General features: G+C 34.3%; 1 long non-coding RNA gene across 5 annotated transcripts in view; it reads right to left on the reverse strand.

The window, feature by feature from the left end:
- Nucleotides 1-5,543, reverse strand: part of LOC107560456 (uncharacterized) — a 157,021-nt gene that overhangs the window by 64,428 nt on the left and 87,050 nt on the right. For all 5 annotated transcript variants that reach the window (XR_001605735.1, XR_001605732.1, XR_001605733.1 and 2 more), the window contains one exon: nucleotides 2,159-2,262. This is a non-coding gene — a long non-coding RNA (uncharacterized lncRNA). The remainder of the gene's footprint in view (nucleotides 1-2,158; nucleotides 2,263-5,543) is intronic.

Genomic DNA, 5,543 nt, shown 5'->3' on the forward strand with positions numbered 1-5,543 from the left:
TACTTTTTGCATTGTGTTGCCCCTTGTTTCCGTTGTGTTGTGGCTTGATTCTGTTGTGTTGTGGCTTGTTTCCGTTGTGTTGTACTAATTTCATTGTGTTGCACTAGGCCTGTCACAATAATCAATATATCGACTTATCGCGCAATATATATATACATGACCTCAATCATTTTTGGTGACACAATATATCACCCATTATATTTACTTAAAATGTATGTCACCATGTTTTGTACATTCCACTTGTGCCTATGTCTTTTGCAGCTTCTTGTACATAACGTGGTGTAGTCATGAGGTGCTAGTTCAAATTTAAAAAGTACTTCTACAAAAAAAAGTTTAATCTTCAGATATGGCCTTGTTTAGGGATTGGTGCCTTTGTGCATATGGACATCTGACTGCTAAGTAGTGATTGTGTTTTTCAGCAATAGTGTGCACCCTCAATTTACAGAGAAAAGAAGGTCAGAAAAAAATATGTAAGTTCTTTGTGCATTTTTCTTTTTTTGTACTTGTTACTTTGCACTTTTTGTTAGAAAATGTTTATTTACTATTTATTCAGGTTTTTTAAGGCATATCATATTTTGATACTTAATTTCCATGATCTAAATATTCTTAAAAATTTAAAGTTTGTTGTTATTTGGAAGTGTGTAGGCCTTCTTGCATTATTATGCTGTTACATTATGATTATATATTCAGTAGCATAAAATGGTCTTTAATATGACAATAATATCGCTTATCGCAATTATTTCTGGGGCAATATATCGCACAACAAAAAGTTGTTATCGTGACAGGCCTATGTTGCAACTTGTTTCCGTTGTGTTTCCGTGTTGTGAAGATTTCATTGTGTTGTGCACTACTGGGCCACCGTACGTGTGACTTTTAGCAACAACCCCAAATATAAATGTATATATAATGTGAACATGCTATTTATACAGTACACTAAACGAAAATAATATTATTTCTAAACTGAATCAAGATTTACATTAAAACCAATATTTGCAATATGTGCAAAATTTAGACTTAAAATAAACTTTGAAATTCTAAATATCAACCTAATGATCGGCCTGATCGATACCACTAGGAAAGGGCTCACAAAAGCAAACATCTCAAATCACCACTTCTCCTCATGCTTCTTCTAGTCAATCATGCCGTTCATTCTTGCTCAAGTTTAGACTCAAAACCCCCATTTGCCCTTCACACACTCAAGGATGGTCAAACTCCCATTGAGCCAAGCAAGCCTAATATAAGCCATTTAGATGTTTGGAAAGGCTTACCCTTTTCAGCGCTCAAAGCTCCATTAGATAAAGAGGAGCAGGGCAGGCTAATTAGAGTCTGACCGTTTGGCCATTCTAGAGCAAAGATTCATTTGCACTGGTCTTAAAATCGGCCTCTCTCTCTCTCTTTCTCTCTCCACCTAATAGAAAAATAAGCTACTTCACTCTGCATCGCTGGCAGTGACACCTGCGATGGAGGGAGTAATGGTGTTTAATGGCCTTTTAAATTTTTATTCAGTCTGAGAATCATAAAAGAGGAACCAGGCAGCCACTGGATCTCTTAATAATCGCAATGCTATGGCAACCAAAAGCAAGCTCAGCCGTCAGACTTTAGGTGGCTCACAGATCCACACCTGCTCTCGGTTCTCGTGTTGGGAGAAATGCAGAGATATCAAGCAAAAGGCAAGTTTCTACATTTCTGCAAGGTCACCAGTGGTGTTTTGGTGATCCTAATAATAGACGTTTTAAAGTTTAAGTGCTGCCCAGGGGTCTTGCGTGTGTTCATTAGGAATCACGGCCTGCTTGGCCAATACAGCAATGAATAGACATTAATAAGGCAGAGGGGAAAAAAGGAAAGGACCAAGAGGGAGGGAAATGGAGGAAGTGTGTTTAAGTTTTGGAAGGCTGCAACTGTGTGTTTGCACTCCCTGGCAGGGGGAGACAACTCCAGATCTGATATGAGAGTTGTGGCTTTTAAACATCTGAGACCTGCTGTATCACCAGACCCTATCTTTTGTTTATTTACAGCAGTGTGGCGAGAGAGAGAGAGAGAGAGAGAGAGAGAGAGAGAATGAGAGAGATATTCTCACACTTGAAAGAATTTGACAAATCACAGTCATCCTAAACAGGATTGTAGATAAATAACGAACACAGTAGACACAAATACACACCTGGGAGATTTGATGTGGGTATCGACACATTTTGTGCTTGTTTGTCCATTACATCAGTGAGTCCCAATCAGAGGTAAGTTTACACCAGCAGGTTTCACAGGGTACTACAAAACAAAACAAAAAAATACAAATTAATTGTATACTAAACAATTAGTTGTTTCAATAGATTAATTAAATCACAATATTTTCAGTTCCTTTCAATGAAAATAATGCAAAATGATGTGTACTGTAATGTATTCAAGTTTATATAAATTTATGTGGATGGCATGGCATTCATAGTAGATTGTCCTGATTTACACCCATCATTAATGTGTTTTCAAAATTCAGATCACAATCACCATACTTCATAATTAAGTTACACTGCAAATATCAAACATATGTTTTAGTGCTGTCAAACGATTAATCGCATCTGAAATAAAAGTTTTTATTTACATAATATATGTGTGTGTACTGTGTATATTTATTATGTATATATAAATACACACATACAGTATATTTTGAAAATATATAATCAGCCTATGTATATGTATATATTTATATTCATATAATTTATATTTTATAAAAATATACACATGATTTAGAATTTTTCTGAAATATATACATGCAAGTGTTTGTATATATATACATAATAAATATACACAGTGCACACACATATACTATGCGAACAAAAACTTTTATTTTGGATGCGATTAATCGCGATTAAATGTTTGACAGCACTAATATTTTTTTAATGTTCTTAAAACAAGTCATTTATGCTAACGAAGGCTATAGTTATGTGATCAAAAATACAGTAAAACAGTAATATTGTGAAATATTATAATTTAAAATAACTATTTTAATATAATTTAAAATGTAATTATTTTTGTGATTTTTTTTTACAACACTGTGCTATAGCGATTTGTTTGCATTGTTTAATTAATAATGTCCAATTACTAATCTAATTATTTTGCCAGATTGCACATCTTCACTTCTAAACCCTATTAAATCCTTTATTTTAAAAAGAAATATATAAACAAACAGAATATCTGTCTGTTTCTCACCCACAGTATTGATTATTTTTCAGTTGGGACTATTGATAATATAAATGATAATGCTAACCGATTACCACTATAATTTGAGTTAACACATTTTTGTATGTAATGTGATTATTCTATTAGTCACAAAAGTGCAGTATAACATGGTGTGGCTCCCTTCGTATAACCCATCTGAGCATGTTTATATACAGTCTGCTTAATTTCACACATTTTCGCCCAAAATCAGTGCAGAAAATGCTCAAAAAGGCCATTGACATGTCAATGGGGGAACATAAATAAAAAAAGACACTACATTAGAAGCCCCGTCTTCAACGAAAATACAAAACTTTTTACAAATCTGCTCTTGCTATGAACGGTGGAATTTACAGTAGTTATGATTACATGAAGCAAGGCAAACTTGATGAAACAAATGGTATTTTTGAGACCGTCAACAGTCTTGAAGACGCAGTCCAGGTCTAGCAGTCAATCTCACGAGTGGTCTCCTGTCCAGCGTCAGCTGAGTGAACACAGTGCTGTGTCGTTTAAATGTCAGTGATAGACATCAAACCCAGTTCTTTCTCAAACTCCATCTGCTTCATACAGATGTCTCAATCAAGCCAGCAGCTGCGTGGTGTCTTACTGTCAGAGAAGGCCAGGGCTACACTTATACACGCTACTGTTTAGACACAGGAAGTGTACCTGCCATATGCCACATGCTACCTGACCTGCCCTGCCCTTCTGCTGCCTGTCATTCAGCCCTCACATGGACCCTCAACACGCTAACGTGAGCCTCACACCCTCACACACACACACGCATACCCAGCAAACTCCTCCTCTAACACTAGTAATGCCTTCTGTCACAAAAAAATTGCTTCAATTGTTTAGAGAAAAAGCCAGAGGCAAATACATTTTAGTGTTATCAATTAAACTCATGTACTATCAGAGACAAAATAATGGTTTGTTGTGACATATTGCAGATGGTGTTGTGCTATGTGCTTATCACGAAACAGGTGATCACTTCTATGGTTTAAGTTATGTTTAAACAAGAATCTTTGTGGCAAAAATTAAATATCCTGATACTACTTTCTACAAACACATTATAAATGGATATGTTTGTCTTCTTTGTGCAAATAAGAGAACATAAATAGAAGAGAATACAATAGAAGATTGCAAAATCACGCAACACTTTCTGAAAAAAAGCACAACAAACAAACATCCATACAACAAAAAAATATTAATAAATTAAAATAATGTTAATAATTCACAAAAAATTGTGAATGATTAATCAGCGCATGCTATTTTAAAAAGTAATAATTAAATAATAAATACAATAAAATATTGATAAGTCTTTTGCGGCAGAAAGGTATCATCTTTGGTATCATGCAACTCATGACCTTAAACGAATAGTTCAAGATTAAATAAAAAAAAAAAAGTTAAATAAAAACTTTTAATTTTCAATCAAACTGTAAAAAGTACTGTAAAAAGTACTGAGAAAATGTACAAAACTTTTACTCACCTAAAAGTCAAAATACTTACAAAAAGTATTCACATTTAATCATACTTAAGCGCATTTAAAAGTTGAAAAATTATACACTTTTTAAATCGACTTTGAAAACAAGAGGCAGTAGAGATTTTCTTAAACTTTGTAAAGAAACTGTCAAATATTATGGTTACATTTACATTGTTACATTGCTCTGACTATCCAAAACTCTAAGAAAAAGCTGATGTTAAAGTAAAGCAGACCGCATGAAAAATTTCAGTAAATGATTTCAGTGTTTTAACATTTGAATATAGTGATTTTTAGACTAATCACGAACCACGTTTGCACTTGACAGTTACTATCAAAACCAATACTATAGTTTAAAGTCTTTACCTAAAAGGGATAGTTCAACCAAAATAAACATTGTGTCATCATTTAATCACCCTCGTAAGGGAGTAAAAGGTATTGTTATTACCTTGAGCAAAAGTATTTGGTTTTAACTTATAAAAAGTAGATTCCCCCAAAAAATACTTACAAATGTAGTGAAGTACTATAGTACTTCAAATACCTTACACCTCTGCAGTTCTGTAATTGAGAGAGAAAGAGAGAGAGAGAGAGAGAGAGAGAGAGAGAGAGACTCCTTGACCTTCTGATGACACAATTCTTCAGTCTCTCAGGGCACGGTTGGACACTGGCTCCTTGTACATGTACACATAACAGGGCCAAACAGATGCTATTTCAGCCCAGAGGACAATACAAACACGCTGACAACATACAAATGACCTGCAATCATCTGACTGTGGGTGTACTGTATACACTGCACTGCAAGACCTGAACATATTAAAAACATAATTTGTTAGCAACACACAAGTACAAAAAAAAAAAAAAAAAA

The sequence above is a fragment of the Sinocyclocheilus grahami genome, unplaced genomic scaffold (genome assembly GCF_001515645.1).
Source record: "Sinocyclocheilus grahami isolate Dianchi unplaced genomic scaffold, SAMN03320097.WGS_v1.1 scaffold728.1, whole genome shotgun sequence".
In the NCBI taxonomy this organism is placed as follows: Eukaryota; Metazoa; Chordata; class Actinopteri; order Cypriniformes; family Cyprinidae; genus Sinocyclocheilus; species Sinocyclocheilus grahami.